Source organism: Diceros bicornis, chromosome X, assembly GCF_020826845.1.
Source record: "Diceros bicornis minor isolate mBicDic1 chromosome X, mDicBic1.mat.cur, whole genome shotgun sequence".
Classification (NCBI taxonomy): Eukaryota; Metazoa; Chordata; class Mammalia; order Perissodactyla; family Rhinocerotidae; genus Diceros; species Diceros bicornis.
In genome coordinates this window covers 105,241,218-105,265,693 of record NC_080781.1, presented here as the reverse complement: position 1 = coordinate 105,265,693, position 24,476 = coordinate 105,241,218, and the positions used below count along the sequence as shown (strand labels likewise).

At 34.3% G+C, this 24,476-nt stretch overlaps 1 pseudogene; it reads left to right on the top strand.

Moving 5' to 3' along the window:
* Positions 1-1,888: 1,888 nt before the first annotated feature.
* LOC131400573 (glyceraldehyde-3-phosphate dehydrogenase-like) lies at positions 1,889-2,919 on the top strand (annotated as a pseudogene).
* Positions 2,920-24,476: the final 21,557 nt, after the last annotated feature.

Below are 24,476 nucleotides of genomic sequence, written 5' to 3'. Positions count from 1 at the left end.
TGTATCACATTGATTGATTTGCAGATGTTGGACCATTCTTGCATCACAGGGATAAATCCCACTTGATCATTGTGTATAATCCTTTTAATGTGCTGCTGAATTTGATTTGCTAGTATTTTGTTGAAGATTTTGCATTAATATTCATTAGGAATATTGGCCTGTAGTTTTTATTTTTTCTTGTAGTATTTTTGTCTGGCTTTGATATCAGTGTAATTCTGGTCTCATAAAAGGAGTTTGGAATTGTTCCCTCCTTTTCAAATTTTTGAAAAAAGTTTGAAAAGGCTTTGTATAAATTATTCTTTAATTTTTGTAAGAATTCACCCATGAAGCAACCTGGTTCTGAGATTTTTCTTTGTTGGGAAAGTTTTGATTACCTTGATAATTTATTTTAATTTGCCCAAACACATGAAAAGCAAAAATTGCAGTGGTCATAAATCACTTTCTGTATATTTTACACATATAGGCTTATTTTAATTCTCTCTGACAGCCAAGTTAAAATGGTACTTCACAATTAAAAAAATTCAATATGTATACTGAAGCAACCACTGGAACAAGGTATAATAGGGACAAAATTCAAATATCACATTTACTCATCTAGGATGAAGACATTTCATAAGTATGAACAAAATGGTGAACCTAAAATAAAAACTAAAATTAATTATCGTTTTCTGTATACTTTATAGGTAACTGTCTTTTTATCACCCATGAATAAAACTCATAGGATTACACTTCCCTCAACTTTCAAGATAGACTCTAAAGGATTGCTATGGCCTCTATGGTGCAGGGTACAAGGAAAGGACCTAGTCCCATTGTAGCCAGAGGAGGCAGCAGATGATATAAAGATATATTCATATCACTACATTTCCAGGGTTTCTCTATCTTCTCATGTTGTTGGGACATCATTCTAAGTATTTGGTCACTGTGTTTCATTTGACTATTACAGGCCAGGTCTTGTGGTGAGCAATAGGAATCTAGCAATTAACATTAAATGTCTTCTACCTTTAAGAAACTCACAGTGTTCTGGAGGAGGCAGACATCCATATAAATCTTCCTCTGGAAGTGTCAAGGAGGAACCAATTAATTTCAACTATGGGAAAAAGGGAAGGTGGTATTTGAAACTCTATTCATCCTTTTTCTCATTTCAGTTCAATCATTTTATGAGTGCAATCCAACATTCACCTACTTTTTATACAATAGCAGTTGATATTTATTAAGGGCTTAATACATGCCCTTGTACAGATTAATTATAAAAGTAACCTAAATAGTGGCAGTGGTCACTCTGGCTTTTGACATTTAGATAAATTAATTTAAGCATGTATTACTCATTCTTTGAAGCCCAGTGCTCTCCCCAAGATTCCTGCTCTTCTGGGCACTTATTTTTTCACTTCTGTCTCTAAGCCATTGCTTTCACTGACATTTAAATCTTATTCTCTAATATAATACCAATATTCTCTTCTTCTCTGTACTAAACCATTTATAATAACTACTTACAAAAGGTATTTGTGTGTGCAGCATACTTTATTAAAGATTTAAGCAGGTAGAAGAATTTTACATCACAAGAATATCAAGAACTTAAAATTAGTTATTTTTATTCTTACGAGCCTTTTGGCCACCTCGATACTGAACATTTCCAGCCACCTATTTCTTCATATTTCAGACTTGTATAATTTCAATTGATTATCTCTCTCTCTTCTTTCTCCTAATGACCCACAAAAATATATTCACTTTTCAAGTAGAGAAGTTAATTATTTCTTACTGTCCTTTTCTAAATCATGGTTTCAGGACCTTATCTTCCAAAGCTAAATAAGTGATTTAGGCTTTCTCCTCTTCCCCATTCAACACACAGCTGTATCTTCTTATGCAGCACCAGCCATGTCCCTGAGACACGATGGTGAAAATTGGAGTAAATAGATTTGGCCACATTGGGTGCCTGGTCACCAGGGCTGCTTTTAACTCTCGCGAAGCGGACACTGTCATCGTCAGTGACCCCTTCATTGACCTCAACTACACGGTGTACCCCTTCATTGATCTCAACTCCATGTTCTACATGTTCCTGTATGATTCCACCCATGGCAAGTTCGACGGCACAGTCTAGGCTGAGAACAGGAAGCTTGTCATCAATGGAAAGCTCATCTTCATTTTCCAGGAGCAAGATTTCACCAACATCAAATGAGGTGATGCTGGTGCTGAATATGTTGTGTAATCCACTGGTGTGTTCACTACTTTGGAGAAGACTGGGACTTACTTGAAGGGTAGAACCAAAAGGGTCATCATCTTTGCCCCTTCTGTGGATGCTCCCACGTTTGTGATGGGTGTGAACCATGAGAAATATGATAACTCCCTCAAGATATTCAGCAATGTCTCCTGCACCACCACCTGCTTGGCCTCCCTGGGCAAGGTCATCCATAACAACTTTGGCATTGTGGAGGGACTCATAACCACTGTCCATGCCATTACCGCCACCTAGAAGACTGTAGATGACCCCTCTAGGAAGCTGTGGTATGTTGGCCAAGGGGCTGCCCAGAACATCATCCCTGTTTCTACTGGCACTGCCAAGGCTGTGGGCAAGGTCATCCCTGAGCTGAATGGGAAGCTCACTGTCACGGCTTTTGTGTCCTCATCCACAATGTGTCACATGTGGATCTGACCTTCTACCTACAAAAATCTGCCAAATACAATAACATCAAGAAGGTGGTGAAGCAAGCACCAGGGGACCCCCTAAAGGGCAGCCTGGGCTATACTGAGGACCAGGTTGTCTCCTGCAACTTTAACAATGACACCCACTCTTACACCTTTGATTCTGGGGCTGGCATTGCCCTCAATGACCACTTCATCAAGCTCATTTCCTGCGGTAACAGTGAATTTGGCTATATCAACAGCGTGGTGGACGTTATGGTCCACATGGCCTCCAAGGAGTAAGAGCCCCCTGGACCATCAGCTCCAGCAAAAGCACGAGAGAGGCCTTCAGCTGTTGGGGGTCCTTGCCCCAGCTTAATTCTCCAACACACTGAGAATTTCCCAACCTTGACAGTTTTCATCCCAGACCCCCTGAAGAAGGGGAGAGACTTATGGAGCCCTACCATGTCATGTACCATCAATAAAGTATACTGTACCCAACCTAAATAAATAAATAGCTTACTTTTTCTAAATAAAGATAGCTCCTTTCATAAAAGGAATTCTGTTATCAACTGTTCAAATGATATATTTCCATTCCGCTACACACATTTTGTTTTGTTTACTTTTCATGATAACACAATGAACAAGGTATCATTATCTTCATTTTATAGATTAGAAAACTAATGCTGAGAAAAGTTACTTGAAGTTATAAAACTACAGATCAAAGAATATAACCAAAATATGATTCCAAAAGCCTGTGCTGTTATGATGTCTGTGTATGTATTTCTATTTAATTATCCTACCTTGCTTGATTAAGAAAAATCCTAAAGCCTGGATTTGCAAAAGAAGTCACTTTCATTGATCTAAAATAGCATATTACCACTGATATATAGAATTGGAGACAATAACCATCAAAATTTTTTCCATCCCTGGAATTTAGTGAAATATTCATGTTTTGTTTGGTTTGGTTTGGGTTTCTGTTTCTAAATACTACTACTCTCGGAGGGAAAGAGAAATCACTTGATAAGTATGCTCACAGAATTCTAATCTGTGACTTCTAATTGAAGAGGGGTTATTAACAACTTCAAGATGTTTTCTAAACATATTTGTCTACCAAAAAAAAAATTACCAGAAAATTTGAATACTATCCTTCAGAAGTTGTATAAAGATGCAATTCTTTGAATAAAGTTTCCACATTAAAATCATCCAGAGATGTAGAAATAAGAATCAGTTGCTGCTCTAAATGTAATTGGATGGCTGGGAAAATTGTGATTCCCAATACTGATGTTCACAGTAGAGAGAGCAATTGAAACTTCATAAAGTTTTAACTTAATACAATGGATAGAGAGAAAATATGGAGTCATAACAAATATATACATTTAGCGCTGGTGCCTCCCCTGGCTTTTGTAGACATTCAGTAAATGTTTGCTCCGTTAACCCAAATCTAGGAAGAGAAATATTTCAAAGACACATGTACATTTTGCTAAAATTTTGATAAAACACACCTCTCTTACATATAGAGGAGAAAGACCTATCTTTAATAAAAAGTTAATAGCTAATAAAGAAAATTTTTAGTTTAATATTATTTCTAACTTGAAGCACACTTAAGTCAGATCACTAATTGTCAAGGTTGTGGGTATGAAAAATGAAGCCATGCCACCTCTAAGAACACGAAAAATTTGTAGTTAGGCTACCTTCACGTCTCTTGTGAGGTTTCAGAATTGAATATATGAAACCGAGTGGCTCTAGTCACAGATGGAAGGAGGTGGTCATCTTTTCTTTAACCAAAAAATTGAATGTAGTGTTCCACAGTTCAAACTAAGATATAGATGATTAGCTACTAGGAATTTTGTTAACATCTTTGTTCTCCTTAATACTATCTTAAACCCTAGGGAGTTAACCTAAGCTGTGGTATCTAAACATTGGAATATTAATATCAGAATTTCATTAACAAAATGCCTAAAAAGCTCAAAAATTCCATAGATAACATACAGAAATTTAAGATGAACAAAAATTTTCTTTTGAAAAAACAGAAAAAAAGCTGACTCTTTTTAAATAAATTGCTATAGGTCAAACAGTTGCCAAATATCAAATTATATATTTTGAGAGCTGAAAATGACTTTAAAGACCATCCACTCGAACTCTTTCATTTACAGATAAGAAATTTGAAAGCCAAACAGGTTAAATAACTTTCCCAACATCATCTTGCTGGTTACTGACAGAACTTCTACTAGAATCACACTTTCTTTGTCAGTTCAATCCTCTTTCTACAACTTAGTCTTTTCAATTTTTATAGCTGACATTTTGTTGTATTTACTGATTTTTTAAAATAATTATATCTATCATGTGTATGTATGTGTGTATGTAATTTAGGAATAGTTTACCCTTCTATTTTCCAAATAGCATTACCCGTGCACTACCTATGTCAATTGCATCCAGAGTTTCAAAGTATAATTATCAGTTTCTAATATACTTTAATTTTTGTATACTGTTGGAAGTTGGGTTCAAGATTTTTCAGATGCCAAATTCCTTAGCTTGATAAATATCTGGAGTATTTTACTTTATAAAAAATTATTATAATATTGGTCTATTAGACAGTAATTTATATATTAATATTCTTAGAACTAAATAAACCAGATGGAATTTTTTTCATTCTTTTAATAGTAATTTAAGAAATGAAACGCAAAATACAAATAAATTTTCATCTTATTTTCTAGTGATCATTGGCCTTTATCCCATCATCAATTAACAATTATATTTTCTACATTTCTATTACCCCCAATAAAATATCACTACTGTCCTCTTCACGTTCTGTATGGGTGTGTGATGTTGATGAAAAACATTTGAACCCTCTACTTCTCCAACAGGCCCTGAGGTATTCTTTTTCAATTTTCTCCAGATAAAAGGAGTAATAGCCTTATACTATGTCATTTATTTCTGAGAAGCAAGAGAGGATGTAATCATTGGTGCAAAAGTAATTTTAGATCAAGGACTAGAGGGCATAACAAAAATCTAGCAAAAACCTCTGGAGAGAAAAAGAATTGTAAGGTTTTTAAGCAGCTGGAATTAGAGTTGTAACAGAGAATAGGTAGAGATAGAGACCCTAGAGGAGGCCAATTAATAATAGCCCTTTCAATTTGGTATCTGGCTAGGGACATCATTTGGTCCACTTTAAATATGTTGTACATGCAAAATATAAGAGATGAGAGATACAGGTTTGTAATCAATTTAAGTATTACTTTAATGAAGGAGATGACCATATGGGGGTAAATTTACACAAGTGAAATTTCCAGGGCACTTCATTTTAATAGATTTTATCAAGTGAATTTCAAAATAAGCATGCCAATATTTATAACTACTCATTTCTATGGTCAGATTCAAGCCACTTGTTAAAAAAAAATTTCTGTGAGGAAGATTAACCCTGAGCTAACATCCGTTGCCAATCCTCCTCTTTTTTGCTGAGGAAGGTTGCCTGGGCTAACATCCGTGCCCATCCTCCTCCAGTTTATATGGGATGCCACCACAGCATGGCTTGACAAGCGGTGCGCCAGTCGGTGCCCAGGATCCAACCCCATAAACTCCAGGCTGCTGAAGTGGAGCATGCAAACCCAACTGCTACACCCCTGGGCCAGCCCCTCATGCCACTTTTAAGAGGCTCTATTGATTTTTTCCATATTTTTTTTCAGTTTTGAATAATAGATTTTAGCATATGTGAAAATGTCCAGTATTAGCAGAAATTTGTTTTAGATGATCTTGAAAGATGTATGAATGAATCATTATTTTGTGGAAGTTTATGTCCTAAGTGGAGACTTACTTAAAGACAACTTCTAACAGCAGTGGGATACCAAAGTACAGGGTAGTGGAAGTGGTCCACTCCAGGAGGAGGCACAGATGGAGTGCATTGCTTTTAGAGAATTTAAAAACAATGATAAAATTCCTGAAAATTGTTGCTGTTGTTTTTAATATCATCATGCACCAGCAATTCTAAATAACATCAGTGATAAAATCTTTCTCTTCACCGGGGCAGACTGCTCCCACAGCCTCTCCTTCCTTTGGTATGCCAATCTCTAACAGTAAATGCTCAATATATGTGCAAACCTGCAAAAACTGTTTAGGCATATGTAGTCATTCGTTCATTCTGTGTGTTGATATGGTTGCCAGGGTGATGCAGAGTTCCCTTTAAATATCTGTATTAAGAAATCTGTATTAAATAGGCAAGAAAAAATATATAGAGAGAGATGTATATATATATAGATATTTATTACCTATGTTTTTAAAATTTACTCTTTATTGATATAAATGTTATAAATAATAATGTACACATATCTTCAGTAAACAGTTTGATAAATTTTTACAAATACATATGTAAAATTTAATCAAGTTGTTTATATATATATACTCTTGATCTAGATCATTTGCACATTATAAATTGCATGCAGAAAGGTCTTTATTTTGTTTTGGATAAGGTAATTCATGCTTGAAATATCCATGCTAATGATATGATTTTCAGCTATATTTAATGAGTATATTTCTGGTTTTATGCAGTAGTTTAGTAGAGGCAGTTAGTGGCACAGATTTAGCTAAATCTTACAGGTGCTTACATAGTTCCCTAGTTTAAGAGAGAAAATATTTTCTTTAGGGAAGATAATAAAACAGAATTCTCATTAATGTATCTTTTAAAAAAAGTAAAGGTATGTTTAAATGTGGTGTTAGTCTCTACTAAAGTTCTGAAACTAGATGTTTGACTTTTCACGCCGCCAGCCAGTAGCTTCCCCTAAACTCTTTCCCATTGCATAGATTTTCTTTTTGTTTTTTTTTCCCTCTCATTTGGCATTTTTAAAGGGCAACAGGGAAAGCTTAGCAGCAAATCAGACCAGACCTTTCATTTGAAACAGCTCCAGTTAATTGAAATAAAATGTAACTTTAAAAAGTGCAAGGATTGGGGCTGGCTCGGTGGCCGACTGGGTAAAGTTATGCACCTTCCACTTTGGTGGCACGGGTTCTAGGGTTCCGATCCCAGGCGCAGACCTATACCACTCGTCAAGCAATGCTGTGGCAGCAACCCATATACAAAATAGAGGAAGACTGGCACAGATGTTAACTCAGGGCTAATCTTCCTCAAGCAAAAGAAGAGGAAGATTGGCAACAGAAGTTAGCTCAGAGCTAATCTTCCTCAAGTGAAAAAATACGAAGATTGCCAACGGATGTCAGCTCAGGGCGAATCTTCCTCACCAAAAAAAAAAAAAAAAAAGCCCTGCCAGTATGGTTGTGCTCTTATTAATAAACATGCATTCATTAAAAGTGTGCCCCTATTCAGGCTCTTCTATGGCATTCTTCTGTGGGAGGTTAGTTTACCGTAGGAACTTTGGCACAAAGCAGGTATCATGAGGTCATTGGTAGCATGATTTGAAAGCTAGGTGGGCAAAAAAGGGGAAGCTATTAATATCAAAGTGTTACTCTCTTCACAATTTTGCCCAGTTGCCCTTCAATGCCATGACTTAGTAAGTTACTTAACAATATCCTATAGAATTATCTTCTTCCTGCTGCATTCAAAGAACACATTGGAGTACTTTGGTATATCTACATGGGGCAGGCAATAAAGCCTTAACTTAGGGTCGTGAGCATTTAGTAGCACCAGTTTAATTTATATGAAACATACCAGACATGTCAGTCAAACTTTATGGTAGACTACCCTATAAAACTTTCATGTTTTGATTCATAATTTAACACATGTGTGCTGGTGCAGCTGAATGTAAATATTTGCTTTTTTCTTTTCAGAAACTGAGTACTGATATCTCATGAAATTCTATGTTATTAAGTAGCTTTGTATATCCAGAAAAAATTTATGCTTCAAGTAGCCTGGATAACCATCATTCATAAAATATACATTCCCAAGAGATCAAGAATTTTTCAACTCAAATATTATTTGGAATGATCAAAACATATGTAAATTTGAAGAAAAAGATTGACTGAAATTTAAAATTCTGCAATACTAATTACAAAGCTTGGATTTGTGAGAAAAAATATTTTAATGGATAAATTATTAGTGAACCAAAAGCAAAATTGTGGAACTAGAACTTTCCTTATTTCCTTACTACATGAATAAAAGAATAATTTAAATAAAAGTAGTAGAGCAAAATGATGATAATTTCAAATGCTTTAGGACAAGAAAATGTAGGAATATATTTATCTACACACAAGCAGTGCGTTAACAGGCCCTTTGTAAAACTTACCGCATTTCATTCCCACAACATTAATCGGATAAGAAGAAGTTCTAAAATTCTCTCTTGGTCAATTTTTCTGTAAATATTGACTCCAAAGTCATAGAATGGAAAAATTAGCCTATTTTTTTTCTCAATAATCTGTTCCACATTTTTTCAGTTAAGCATCTACTAGAAGAAAATTAGTTTCGACAGATTTTATTCTTCACGGCAATGTCTGATTATTACTAATATCTTCTCTTTTTATCTGTGATATTCAATAAACTTCTAAATATGACATGCCTTACACCTGGTACTTCTTATTTGATCCTCACAATAACATTATAAAATAGATTACACAGGTTAAAATACTTGCCCAAGAGAAGTAGAAAAGACAAAACTATAACTCAGGCCTAAGTCCAAGGCTTCCACTCATAACTACTAAGCCACAGTCTTTATCTTATAGTTACCTCTGGAAAATTCAGTATCCTGCAATTGACGTTAAAAAGAGAGAGAAAGAGAAAGTTGAAACTTCTAGGTAGCTGAAGAGAATGGGAGTTACCAACTCCCAAAATTTCCTTCCCAAACTATATGAAATAATTTCAGAACTATAAACATTTTACACCAAAATCATACCTCAGCATTACTTCAAGACAGAGAATGCTGAAACTGCAAAATGGCTTTGAGGAAAAACAGGGAAAATCAACAATACTTAGCACACAGTCACTCACACTCATGCCCCCACACCTCAGCCCTGCAACAGGGCTTTGTGAGGAGCAAATGCAAACTGAGAAAAGCTGAGATCTGAGGTGAGCAAAGAGGCCCAAGGGTGATTTGGAATATGCACCTAAAAGATTAAACCAACCCTAAATCTAAATACAGTGGGAAAGTATCCGGGCAGATCAGAGTAAGGACTACAGGTAAGAAATTTCAAAATAAACTTGATTTAAAAGTCCAGAGGCAATTTATAGAACTACACGAAATTTAAATGGATAGTTTTATAATACCTTAGCTTCTGGGGGAGAATAAAGGCTAAAAGGAAGGAAAAAATATTCCATGACAATTGGATGATGAAAGGAAAAAGGAGAAAAAAATGGAAATTTTAAAGTTCTGAAAAATGCAAGATAAACTTAAAATCAAGGATTCACAACATTCACAAGCCTTCCCGTACCATCAAAATAAACAAAACAAAGCTGACAAAAAGAACACTATTAAAGGACTTTGCTAGAATGACAATAAAGGGCAACATTAGACTAGGAATATTGTAAATCATTCCAATGCAATAAAAATGAACAAGAGGAAAATAATATCCATAGAGAAATATTTACAAAATCAGGAAATAAAATTTTATTCATCAACTGAGTTAACCAATCCTGAAAAACACACTCGAAGCAATACAACTGTAAGTCTACACTGCAAAAAGGATTAAACATACTAAACGAAGCACTTAAATATATGGAAAAATTTAATGGCAGCCAAACATGGAACAACAGGAAATTTCAATTTTTGCTGTTGGGAATGCAAAATGGAACTATACAACCACTTTGGAGGACAATTTGGCAATTTCTTACAAAGCTAAACATAGTCTTCTACAATCCAGCACTCATGATCCTAGGTTTCAACTGATTTGAAAGTTTAAGTCCACACAAAAACCTGCACACAAATGTTTATAGCAGCTTTATTCAAAATCTCTAAAGATCTGAAGCAACGAAGATATCCTTCAGTACACAAATGGTTAAACAAACTGTGCTACAACCACATAATGGAATACCCTTAAGTAATAAAAATAAATGAACTATAAAGCTACCGAAAGACATGGATGAATCTTAAGTACACATTGCTAAGTAAAAGAAGCCAATCTTAAAAAGGCTACATATTGTATAATTCAATTTATATGACATTCTGGAAAAGGCAAAATTCTAGAAATAGTAAACAGATCAGTGGTTGCCATGAGTTTGGCGTGGGGAGAGTTGAATAAGGGAATCATAGGGGACTTGTTTTTAGGGCAGATAAACTATTCAGTATGGTACTTTAATGGCAGATACATGACACTATGCATTTTTCAAAACTCATAGAACTTTACAGTAAAAATATTAAACTTTAACATATAAGTTTTAAAAATCATTTAAGAGGTTAGGAGATCCCAGGATGGAATGCAGGCTGTAAGAAAAGAATCTAACTTTCTTGCAAATGTATGAAACAACCTCACTAAAGGGGGTAGGAGGGAGTGCTATTCTAGGTAACTTTGTAAATGAGTGGAGTCAGTAAAACTAAAGACAAAAGAAACTGTATATAAGCACTGTAATCTAGTTAATAAAGTTGTTTCCCCTGGGGGAATAGGTTAACAATTCTGAAACTGCTATCCATGTATACTGGAATTGAACAATTGAGTAAATGGATGGCAGATGATGAGGTCAGATTTCTCTCTGTTATAGACCAGCAAGGGGCAAAGGCTAGAATTATCCATGTGATAATGGATTGGAGTTGGAGACATCGTTATGACTCATGCTTAGCTTTAATATAGATCTGGACACTTACAGATAGGAATATCTATAGGTACATGTATATGCATGGGTTGGTAGAAAAGCATACATTTCTTTGCTCTGTCAGTGAAGAAGACCTAGAAACAATGACATTCATAGCAAGGAGCACAACTAGCACCCAGTAAAAGCATTCTTCAATAAAAGGAAACAGGGTTTTTCGGAAAAATGGCTTATTGTAGGGCTGGGATAGAAAATATTTAATTTGAGACTGCAGGATCTTGTAGTGTCAGAAAGTAAGGAAATGCTCTCTCTCTTGCCCTCTCACTCTCTTGTTCTCTCTCGCTTTCACACACACACACACACACACACACACACACACATTGATGGAAATATGCCAAAGGGACACAGAAGCCAACTGAAAAAGATCACAGTTGTCAAAGCTTAATAATTTGAGCAGCAAAATAAATAAAGCAGTATTGGATTATAACCCAAAGTATAAAGTAAATATCCATGAGTCCATATTTACATAAATAAATGTTTGAATACATAGTGTAAGAGAAAAGAAAAATGTCCTGTGCAGACAAAAACAAGGAAATTTTGAGAAACTATCACAACCAAGAGGAGCCTAAGCAGAAATGAAAATTAAATGTAATGTGGTACCCTGTATGTGATCCTGGAATACAGAAAGGGCATTAAATAAAAACCAAGGCAATCCAAATAAAGTATGGACTTCTTAGAATAATAATATATCAATATTGGCTCATTATATGTGACAAATAAGCCATACTACTGAGAGATGTAATAACAGAGGAACTGGGTATAGAGTTGTAAGAACCCTATTATTTTCACAATTTTGCTGTAAATCTAAAACTACAATAAAATATAAAGTTTATTTAAAATATTAAACCATTTAACAAAGAAAGTGTGAATCAAGGATTTTATATCCAGCCAAGGTGTCCTTTAAATATCAGTGTTATTGAAATAAAATTTTCAACATAAAAGAACTTAAGAGAGAGTAGAACCATGGTTACTAGGGGCGACAAGATGGGGAAAATGAGGAGAGATTTGTCAAAGGGCACAAACCTTCAGTTATAAGATGAATAAGTTCTAAGAATCTAATGAACAGCATGGTGACTATAGGTAATAGTACTGTATTGTATACTTGAAATTTGCTAAAAGAGTAGATCTTAAGTGTCCTCACCATACCAAAAAAAAAACGGTAATTATATGAGGCAATAGATGTGTTAATTAGGTTGACTGTAGTAATCATTTCATAATTAATACATATTTCGAAACATGATGTTATACACCTTAAACATACATAATTTTTATTTGCCAATTATATTTCAATAAAGCTGGAAACAACTTTTTAAAAAAAGGACTTAATAAATTCTGCACCCATCAGCCTTTCTTGAAGAATCTATTAGAGGATAAATTTCATACAATTAAGTGATGAGAGGGATAATTTCAGCAAAAGGACTAATGCTTAGTATTTAAAAACAAAAATGTACATATAAGACTAAACCTAGTTGGAGATAAGAGTGGAAAGCTAATTTACAAATGTTGTATATTATGAAAAATTAAAATAATGCCTCTAAAAAAGCAAAGGGAGAGGGAAAATAAAACAGAAAATGCTGATAGTTGTCCAGTATATGTGGATTTTAAAGACCACTGAGGGGAAAACCAAAAACAAAACCAACCAAACAAACAAAAATCCAAACTACCAAACCAGAAATCCATACTACCAAACCAGAGAGTAAAAGGTTAAATAGGAAAACAGGGAACTAAGCTTATTTTTAAAAGGATATAAGCATGAGTTAGTATACATACAAATATTTCCTAGCTCTGTCTGTCGAGAGGACCTAGACAGAATGACAACCCTGTAGCAAAGCACACTCTGTGTCTAGATCTCAGTTTCTAAATACCACTTTCCAACTAAAGAAACCAGAGCTCCTTGGAGAAATGGCTGATTTTAAGGCCGGAACAGGTGAAAGACAAGATGAGCTTAGAACATTTTGTAGTGCCAGAAAACAAGATTGTGCTCAAGAAACAGGACAATAGGGGCATGTCAAAGTGACACAGGTTCAATCTGAAAGGAGTCCCAATGGCTAAAATGAGAACAATAAAATTAATAACATAGTATTATATACAAAAATATGTATTATGTTTATATTTTATTATATAAAAGATGAGTTACATATCATTATATATTGTATTATATACACACATTATTAAATATATTTATATTTTATTATATAAAAATAAATTTATTTTGAGCATCAAATAAATAACATAATATTGGATTATAATCCAAACTATAAAATAAATATACATTACCCCATACTGACATAAATATGTTATTGGATAAATAAATAAGTGGAGTAGAAGGAAGCTTCCTTAGAAAAAATTCCAAGTAATATAAGTAAATACTCTCCCAACAGTTAGATCTTAATTTCTCACACTCTTGAGTATGGGATGGACTTAGCCTTACATCCATAGAAAAGAGTATATAAAGGGGAAAAATAGTAATTTTAGAGTGGAGAAACATGACAAACACTTTTAACCAAATGATCAAGGTTAACATCACATCACCAGTGATCAATCATGTTGATATCATGTATTCTCTGATACAATGAGATGAAGAGGTAACTTCATTTCTGTGGCATTACTTCCAAAAACCCATAGTCATCATCTAATCATAAGGAAAATATCACCCTTCATGTAAGAAAGAAGTGTATATAAGGAAATGCACATGTATCTGTACATTTGTGAAAAAGAAATACAGGAAGGATTTTTAAAAGACGCTAAAGAGATGGGTTATATGCTGGGCTTGAGTGGGAAAGGGAAAGAGGTGGGAATAAGGGGAGGAAGGCTACAAAGTAGAAAACATGAGGAGGGTGTGACACTTCTCTGAGTATAACTGTTTTATATCTCCCAATCTTAAAATTATATTAGTGTTTCACATAAAGTTCAAATACTAAAAAAAAACAACAGTTAAAACCAACCAGGATGTGAAATGAAAAAAACAATGGAATATAAACAGCAAAAGAAGAACCCACCTCTATTAAAAACAAATAAATTAGCCATACTGAAGTGGGTGGGGAAGAAAAGATCTAAGTAACTCTGGAAAACAATATCTTGACCAGATCCTGTGAGGCTAAAGACAAAAAGAATGTACATAAATGCTGGAATCTAGTTAGTAAATGTGTCTCTCACAGGGGTGTGGGATAGCAATTCAGAAATTACATTATGTTTATACAAGAAAAGAATAAAATTTTCTCCTTGGAGATGTGGTTAATTCTAAAGCTGGGGCAAGAGAAAGCATGATGTCCCTGGAATATCATGTGGTGCTCAAAAAACACAAGGGCTTGTCAGAGAGACACAAGGGCCAACCTGAAGGATATCCTAAAGACCAAAGCTGAAACAAATTGAGCAAGAAAATAAATAATGGTAGTGTTGAATTTTAGACAATAGAATAAAATAAATACTAATGAGTTGATACTAATATAAATAAATAAGAAAATAAATAAATAAGTGGACAAGAGGGGCAATTCTTTCATGCAAAAAACTTTTAATTAACAAGTGTAGAAGGAAAAAGAAGATCATCATTAGGGAAACTGCAGTAGTAATTTTTGAAGACAAGATTCATAAATACTGTAAACTAGTGGAAGAAAGTTTGAGGAGAAATAGGCTGCTTGCATAGTCTCAATGTATCTCCTCCAGACTTTTATTTATTACAAGGGGGAAACGGTAACTTTACAATAGAGAAACCCAACAAGAACTAACTTAACCAAGTGATCAAGTTCTACATCAATAGTAATAAGACTATTGACATTATGAACCACTTAATATAATGCACTGAGGTCAAGACCATTTCAGTGATAGTCTTGAAAAAAATCCATAATCTTAATCTAATCATGAGAAGACATCAGAAAAACTCAAATTGAGAGATGTTCTACCAAATAACTGACCAATACTCATCAAAACTGTCAAGGTCATGAAAGAAAAGGAAAGATTGATAAATTGTCACAGGTTAGAGGAGACAAACCAGAAATAGCAAATAAATGCAATATGGGATTCTGGGCTGGATCAAGGAGCCTGGAAAAATTTGTGAAATTTGAAGTAAGGTTTGTAGTTTAGTAAATAGTCTTGAACCAATGTTAATTTCCTGGTTTTGATACGTATACTCTGATTATATCACACATTACATTAGGGGAAGTTGGGTGAAGGGTTACATGGGAACTCTCTGTACTATTTTTGAAACTTTCTTGTAAGTTTACAAGTTTAAAAGTTAAAAAGTATTTTCAGGAAAGCATTACCCTTCCTGAAATTGTGAAAAGGCATTTTAAGGTGCCCCTTTAATATCAACAGAGGTGAAACTATATTTGTTCATTGGTTGAAAAGTTTGAGAGCTTTAAAACAACAGTACTGAGAAATAGATATAGCAACGATTGTAGTTGGAAATTTTAATATAACCTTCTCAGAAAATGACAAAGCATACAGACAAATATAAGCAGAGACATCAAAAACCAAAATAATTAGTAAATTCTAGTTAGTAGAATACACATAATGAGCTCTGTAACTCAACAGAAAAAGACAGTTATTCTTTTCTAGTACATGTGGAACATTTCCAAATTAGATCATATATCAGGCCACAAAAGAAGCCTTTATAAATTCCAAAGGATTAATATGGTCCTTAGCCATAATGTAACAAAATTAATTAGATAGAAAAAGTGTATAATTCCATATTTGGGGAAAATTAATAACATTACTGATTATCAAGGAAATTTAGCAATGTTTAGAACTGATTGACAATAAAAATGTTACATCCCAAAATATGGAGTACACAACAATGTGAATGTACTTAATATCACTGAACTGTACACTTAAAATGGTTAAGATAGTAAATTTTGTTGTGTGTATTTTATCACAATAAAAAATTAGGAAAAATGAGGTTTATGGCAAAATTAGTACTTGGGGGAAATTTATAGCTTCAAATATATTTATCAGGCCAAAAAAATCTAAAAATCAGTAAATGAAATATTCATATGTAAAAGGTACCACAGAGCAAAGAAAATGAAATACAAAGTAAAGAAATAATAAAAACATAGGCAGAAATCAATAAAAAAGAATAGAGAAGCTTAATAATATCAATTTTCTTTAAAACTATTCATAAGATAGAACACTTAAGAATGATTAAAAACAAAAGAAAAAGTTATACAAACAATATATAGAATGACAAAAGGTGATAAATATAAGCATGAAAACTAAAAAAAAAATGATAAAATGCTAATATGAACAACTAAACTTAAACTGAATTTGAAAACTTACCTTAAGTGATTAATGTCAAAATTGGCACAAGAATATCTACAGAGCTTGAAAAATGTATTTCAAATGTGAATTGCTAGTCAAAATCTTCCCCACCAAAAAAATTACCCAAATGGTTCTACATGTGAACTCTATTGAAATCTCAAGAATCAGTTAAACTATGCCTAATATAAGTTGCTTTAGAAGCATATCAAAAGTCCATGGAGTTTTATGATGCTAAAGTATTCCTGATTTCAAAACAAAAGGAGAGTAATATAAGAGAAAAGTTACTATATAGGTCTATTTCACTTACAAATTTAGATGCAAGAGTCCTAATACAACATTAGGCTACTAAATCCAACTACGTATTAAAAATTATATCGAGATCAAGAAGAGTTTAATCTAGGAAAACATGAGAAAATATTATCAGTATAATTTGTGCCATCATTAGACTAAAGAAAAAACTATAAGCTTATCTTAATCGATGCAGAAATGGTACATAATAAATTTTAACATTAATTTATGACAATTACTTTTAGCAAACTTAAAATAGAAGCATTTGTCCTTAACTTGGTAAGCATTATATAACAAAATCCTATAACAGATTTTTGCTTGATGGAAATATTTTAGTTTCATTTCTTTTAAGATTGGGAAAGGGATCCACATCATCACCACTAGTATTTAATATAGTAGCCAAAATAATAAGTGAAGAAAAAAGGTTTACAATATTTAAGGATTGGGAAGTATGGTAGGCAGAAAGCTAAAATGATTCCCAATGATCTATGCCCTATATAATCCTCTCCTCGAGTGTGGGCGGGACTTGTGAATATCATGGCTAGCACTCCAGTGATTAGGTTACCCTCTATGACAAATGTGAAGTGGTTTGGAGATGTGATCGAGGTTCTAAATCAGTTGATTTTGAGTTAATCAAAAGAGAGATTATCCTGAGTGGGCCTGACCAAATCAAGCAACTCCTTCAATAAATGATCTAGAGGCCAGAGACTCACCTGCTGGATTTGAAGAAGCAAGTTTCCGTAAGCCCTATGGCAGCAAGGCAATGAATTCCACCAACATCCACACCAGCCAGGATGAGGACCCGGAGCCTCAGATGAGACTACAGCCCCAACTAACATCTTGATTCTAGTCTTGTAAAACCTTAAGCAGAGGACCCAGTTAAGCCATGCCAGGACTTCTAATACACAAAACTTTGAGATAATAAATGGGTGTTTTCTTGAGCTACTAAATTTGTGGAAATTTGTTATGCAACAAGAAAAAACTAACATAAGAGAGAAGAGATTAAACTGTCATTATTTACAGTTGCTGTGATCACGTAAACAGAATCAACAATAGAATGAATATACAAACTACTAGAAATAATAAGGAAATCAGTTTGCCAGACAAAAGAACAACTTATATAAATTAACAGCATTTATCTATACCAGTACTAATGAATTAATAAATATAATCAAATGTAAAATATAATTCACATTGTCAGTAAAAATTTATAAAATATCTAGGAGTTAACTTAGATTAGGATATATGGGTACTAAAATAATTTAAATAAAGAGAAAAGCATACCATGCTCTTGGATGAGTTGACTCAATATTAAAAACATCAATTCTCACTAAATTAATCTATAAACAAAGTGCAATCCCAATAAAAATTGCAGTTGCGTTTTAATAATAATAAAATTACTGTGAAATTTATATGGAAAAAATAGAGATTTATAAGTAGTCAAGTCAATCTTAAAAAGAAGAAATTAAAGAGTCCTGCCTCCTAATGTATTAAAACTAACTACAGAATCATCGTAATAAACACAGGGTAGTATTGGTACAAGAACACATATCGCTCCAATGGAACAGAATAAGGAAATCAGAGATAAATAGATTCACATGTGTGTAAGAATGTGACTATGACATAATGAATGACAAAATTGACACCACAAAGCAAAAGGGAAAAAATGAGCAGTATAGGAGATTATGTAGGGAAATCTATCTCACTATAAGTAGAAAAATAAACCTGTATCTCTTAATACACTTAAAGAGATGGATTACAGATTCATTGAAGGTCTATATACGAAACCAAAAAATGTAAAGTTAATCATATTAAATGTAGGAGAACATTTTGGTCTCTAGGTCTGGGGAAGATCTTCTTACAACAAAATTCAAAAGCACATAAAATAAAGCTAAATTTATAAATTTGATAATTTCATTTCTGTTCAATTAAGGGTATCATGGACAAAGTTAATAGATGATAGGAGACTTTATTTGCAATGTCCAAAACTAACATAGGATTAATATATAGAATATATGTGATTCTCTTAAAATTCAACAATAAAAACACAAGAATGAAAGTAGAAAAATACTCAAAGGATATTAACATTGGGAGGATGAATTCCAAAGGCTAACAAGCATGCTAAGTAATGTTCAAACATTAATAATCAGAGAAATGCCTATTAAAACATTGATGTATCACTTAATACCTATTAGACTAAAAAATGCAGAAAGTTGGATATATGCAAATATTGGCAGAAATGTGGGGACATAAAAATTCTCAGTTACTGCTAGTGGGAGAGTACACTGGGTGCAGATATTCTAGAAAATAACCTAGCACTATTTAATCAAATGTGTGTGTGTGTGTATATATATACACCCTGTAACTCAGCAATTACACTTCTGGGCATATAACACAAAGAAAGGTTCACATAGGTTCATAAAAGTATCTATATTAGTACACTCTTTACTATGTTATTTGTGGTGCTGGGAGTTTGATGCAACTGAATGTTTATTATTGGGTGAGTGGATACGTAAAGTGGGATGGGTCCCCATTGTAAAATACGATATGTCATTTAGAAGAAACAAATTAGGTGTACACATAGCAACATGAACAGATATTAAATGCATATTGCTTAGTGAAAAAATATAAAAAAAGGAGAGAGATGAAATCCATTCAGGTAAATAAAAATATGTAGAAAACAACACTATTCATTCTTTGAGAACACATCCAAATAATTAAAGAAAAGAAACACATTAAATGGCTACCTGTTATGTGGGGAATAGGAAGAAAATTTGTGCATGAGATGGTGATGCAAGGAAACAAACAAATAAATAACCAAAATAATTCCAAAAAAATAGAAAACATAAATGAACAATCAATTATTAATAAAATAGAAATGCAAATCAAAAGTTACTTCCTCTACCTACCCCACTTCCAATCAAAAAAGACAGGGTTTCCTAGCATCAGGTCCTTGACAAAACTTTGAGTAATTTGTGCCTGTGGCTTAAGTAATTATAAATAAATGATGTAACCCAAAGACCCATCAATTCCATTCCCAAGTATATATTCGTAAAAAAATATAACATATGTCCTTAAGATGGCATACATTGTTTTTGATAGCAGAGAGTCGGAAGAATCAGAGAGTTCATCAGTGGTAGAGTCAAATTGTGGTAGAGATAGGTAAAGATGAGGGAGAGGAGTACTGTGCGTCATTTAGAAGCATTTAGGATCAGATGTACACATAAACATAATCCTGGGTAGCAAAAGTAAGAAAAAGAATGCAATACATAATGAAATACCATTTACTTAGACTACAAATGCATGTGCAAAGTACACATTTTGTAAGAACACAAACAAGAAATACACATTAAATAATTGGAATGGTTGACTATGCAGAAATGGTTGACTATAGGCACATGAAAAAATTCTTAAACTCCCTGAGCTGCATTTTCTACATCAGAAAATAGAAACAATAATTGTAATTTAGTTTTCCATAAACTCAAAAAAGGAAGAAATAATTTATGGTCTTTGAAATTTTTTCCTATTTATCACCTAATTTCTTTTAGATTTAGCCCAAGATAATTAGAATAATTGGCTAAGACACACATGACTTACTGTTATATGTATTGTTTTGTTATACACATATCCCAGAGGAATAACTATATTCTTCACCACCCAGTGATAGTTATGCAACATGACATAGTTCTATTCTAGGCCCTAGACAAAAGAAAAGAAAACACATACATTCTTGGGCATTTAGGGTGAGGCAAGAGCCCAAGCAAATGAAGAGATCAATAAATAATGTGTACAGGCTTTTGTTATTCCTGTTCTTTGTCCTGTGGCAGCTGTAAGATATTCACTATATTTTGGTGCTTGTCAAGGAGAAATATCACTTCTGTTGACCTTTGAAGGTGGTCATTGACTTAGCCCAGCAGCCAGGTAGTTGTACAATAAACAATGATGGAGTCAGGAGAGCATACTTGCCTGCAACCAATCTCAAATGCTGTCCCACCATCAAATCAGGCTTTCTGCAATATCAGTTTCACAAAAGCATAGTAACTCTTAAATGAATCATTCAAGTAAATATTGATGGCAGACATTGCATGAGGCAACATAGATTGAATAGTCTCATTTGTTTTTATGAAAGTGCCATATTATCAAAGAGTCTTGTCTTTGGCTTGCAAAAGAAAGAGCACTGCATTCAGAGCAACAGTAGAACTCTGTTATTAAAAACATCTAAAATTGCTGAGAAAAAAGCCAGACTGAGCAAAAGTAAACACTCCAATTTAATTATTTTGCTTCATAACTTCAAAAGCTAAATGCTGCTATTGCAGAATGTAAGTAATTTCAACAGCACTGTTGAAATGGAGTGGATAGAACAGTGATTAGAAGTTGTGGGGGCTGTCATCAACATGAAATTATCAATCCTTCTTATCAAAAAAGGCATATTCTGAGATTGGTCTGACAAAAGCGATAGATGAATAGTTAACTTCTAGTTTGAATTCATCATAAACTGTTTAAGAACAAGAAGTTGCCAGAGTATCAAGCTAAGCATTGTGGTCAAGCAAAATTCGATTCCCTAAACAACAAAATGTGGATGGAAAGGGCAACTAAACCAAAAGAAACTGTAAAAGGAAAACAATTCCATGTTATTTTAAAATGTATACATGTGCCATGGCGTATCATCCTACCATTCACTGTTATATGATACAGCACAAATCATAGAGCATTGAATAACCACAAAGCAGTGTGTGGAATGCTAGGGAAATAGCATGATACTGCAATACATAGTAGGCTCCATAAGAGTCTATTAGGCTTGATCTCTTAGTTTGCTCTCTGATCTCTCAGCACAGAATGGATCTAGGGCAGTTTCACATTCATTTAAGTGACCTGTCTCAATTTACACAATGACTAGGTAAAAAATAATTCAGAGGAGGGGCCGGCCCCATGGCATAATGGTTAAATTCAGCATGCTCTGCTTCAGCAGCCTGGGTTTGTGGGTTTGGATCCCAGGTGCAGACCTACACCATTCATCAGCCATGCTGTGGTGGTGACCCACATACAAAATGGAGCAAGATTGGCACAGACGTTAGCTTGGGGCTAATCTTCCACAAGCAAAAAAAGAGGAAGATTCACAACAGATGTTAGCTTAGGGAAAATCTTCCTCAGCAAAAATAAAATAATAATAATAATAATACTTCAGAGAAGAAGAAAATATTAGCCAGATAAAATGAAAATATAAATAAAATAATAAGAGAGGATTATATTAAATAATATCTGGGCCCCATCTTTAAGCATTAAATTGTCTGTGTAGTATTGATTCCTGGGTCTTAGCTCTGTCTGAATCCTATGCCTTAACAGGTCTTGTGTTATAAACTGCCACTTGAAACTTTTAGTACATTTTCTTCACACAGGGGGCAAGATATGAAGACAGAGAACAAAAGAGCTTTGATGAGTGTGATCACATTTTATAAGTAAATGAATCTAAGGCTTAATCATTAACAGAAAATTCCAAAAAGAGACCTAGATATCCATCATTCCAACTCTATCTGTATCAATGGGCAGCCAATAACTTTGACTGCCAATTTTATAATGCACATGTGTTGATCTCTGCTCAAGGAGTTCTTACTAGCATTATAATTCCACAGGTTATTTTAAGAATGTATAATCAATAAAAATGTCACCAGTGATCCAGAAATAACAGTAGATGCATGCAAAGAAGAAATGCTATTTTCCCTTACTTCCTTTGGTATTCTCCCACATAGGTTATGGATTCATCCAAGACTGAAAAATTGATTCTGCTAAAAGGCTGTACATATCCTCCTGAAAGTCTAGAAGTAAAAGTTAAATCATACAGGGAGCCCCACAGTTTGTAAACCTTAATTGATAAAGTTCTTTCCAGGGCCAGCTTGCTGCTCAGAAGTAGCCAAGCAGCTCTCATACAAAAGAGTGACCATAAGTTGCATCCTCTGGCAGCCAGATCCCATACTGTGAAATGCCTCAGACACAAGGTAATGATCAGGTTTATTTTCTATCCAATCACATTTTTGTAACAGAAAGAAAATAGAATAGGAAAAGAGTATTCTTTTGCTGAATCAAAATTGCAAAGGTCCAATTTCTCTTCACATTGGAAATATCCTAAGTCTCAATAACATCATACCGCATGAAAGGAAACTGCAAATATATAAAAATTAAAATATCCGTTATTCCTGTGGAAATCCAACCAAAATGCATTACATATAAAATAGTCATAAATAATGCTTACAGCCCAGAATAACAGATTACAAGCTTTGGAGACACTATTCTCTATGTACTCATAGATAGGAAAGTACGAGTCAATGAAGTCATACTACGAGCTACAAAATAAATTCAAAAATGCTTATACTAAGTCTGTCACTTGGTAAATATAATATGTTGAATTATGTATGATTTCTTTAAAGCATAAAATTTTCTAAAATCCCGTGTATAAGAAATGTGGCAAACTTAACACAATTAACTCCAGACTGAAGCCTATTTTAAGACATCAAATTATCTTTTTCGAGTGAAAGATGTGATGAAATATACTTCTTTGGGGAGTTTCAGAAATGTTGCATTTAATTTATAGATTGATTTAGGAAGAATTGGCATCTACTATCCATGAACATATCTGTGTGTGTCCGTTATTCAAGCACACTTACATGTGTTTAAGAAAAGGTATTTTCTTTATATAGAACTTGTATAAATATTATTTGGTTTATCTTAAATATACTGAGTCAAGACTCCAAGAGGGATGTTGGCATCACAATGGAGTGAGTTGTTTTTATCTCTCCCCTCTAAGTTACAACCAAACAGATATTCATCCAACAGAGGATTCCTGACACAGCACAATAGGACATCTGAGAGATCCACGCAGCTATACATCAGAAGGTGGGGGGACTGGATCCCCGGGAAGCAGTGGAACTAGGTGAACAGAACCCTCCTCCTCCCAGGCAGCAGCAATGTAGGTCATTGGTCCTCACACAGCTGCCGGTATGACTGTAAAATGAGGCAGGGGCACACACTGGCTTGTGTGCAAACACTTTTGGAGTGATAGCCCGGCACATAGGAGCACCCACTGTGCCATGGCAGCTGCCCATGGAATGCTCCTCACTGAGCGGTGCAGCATAGCCCCTGTGAAGGAGCCCAAACCAAGTGCAGCAGCTCAGCCAAGCTACCCATGAGCACAGAGCTGCTCCTCCCCTCCCACCTAGTGCACCAGCTCGGCCAGTCCCCTGCCAAGCACAGTGGACCCACACCAGAGCAACCCACTGGTGAAGCACAGAGGCCCCACTTGCATGTGCCTGTGTGACCTAGCAAGTGGCTGTGGCCAGTACACAAACAAAGAGGAGCCCTACCATCACAACTTCCAGCAGACAGGGCAGGATCAGAAAACACAGCTTTTGCTCCCCACTTAGTGGTGGCAGGTGGAATCTGTGGCCTGATATTACCACAAATGCACTGGCAAAGGATCAATTCATCAAGCAACATGAAGAACTACATTAACACTTCAGAGTAGGAGGAAAATGACAAGTCTAAAGAAACCAATCCTGAAGTCACAGAAATTTACAACCTAAAT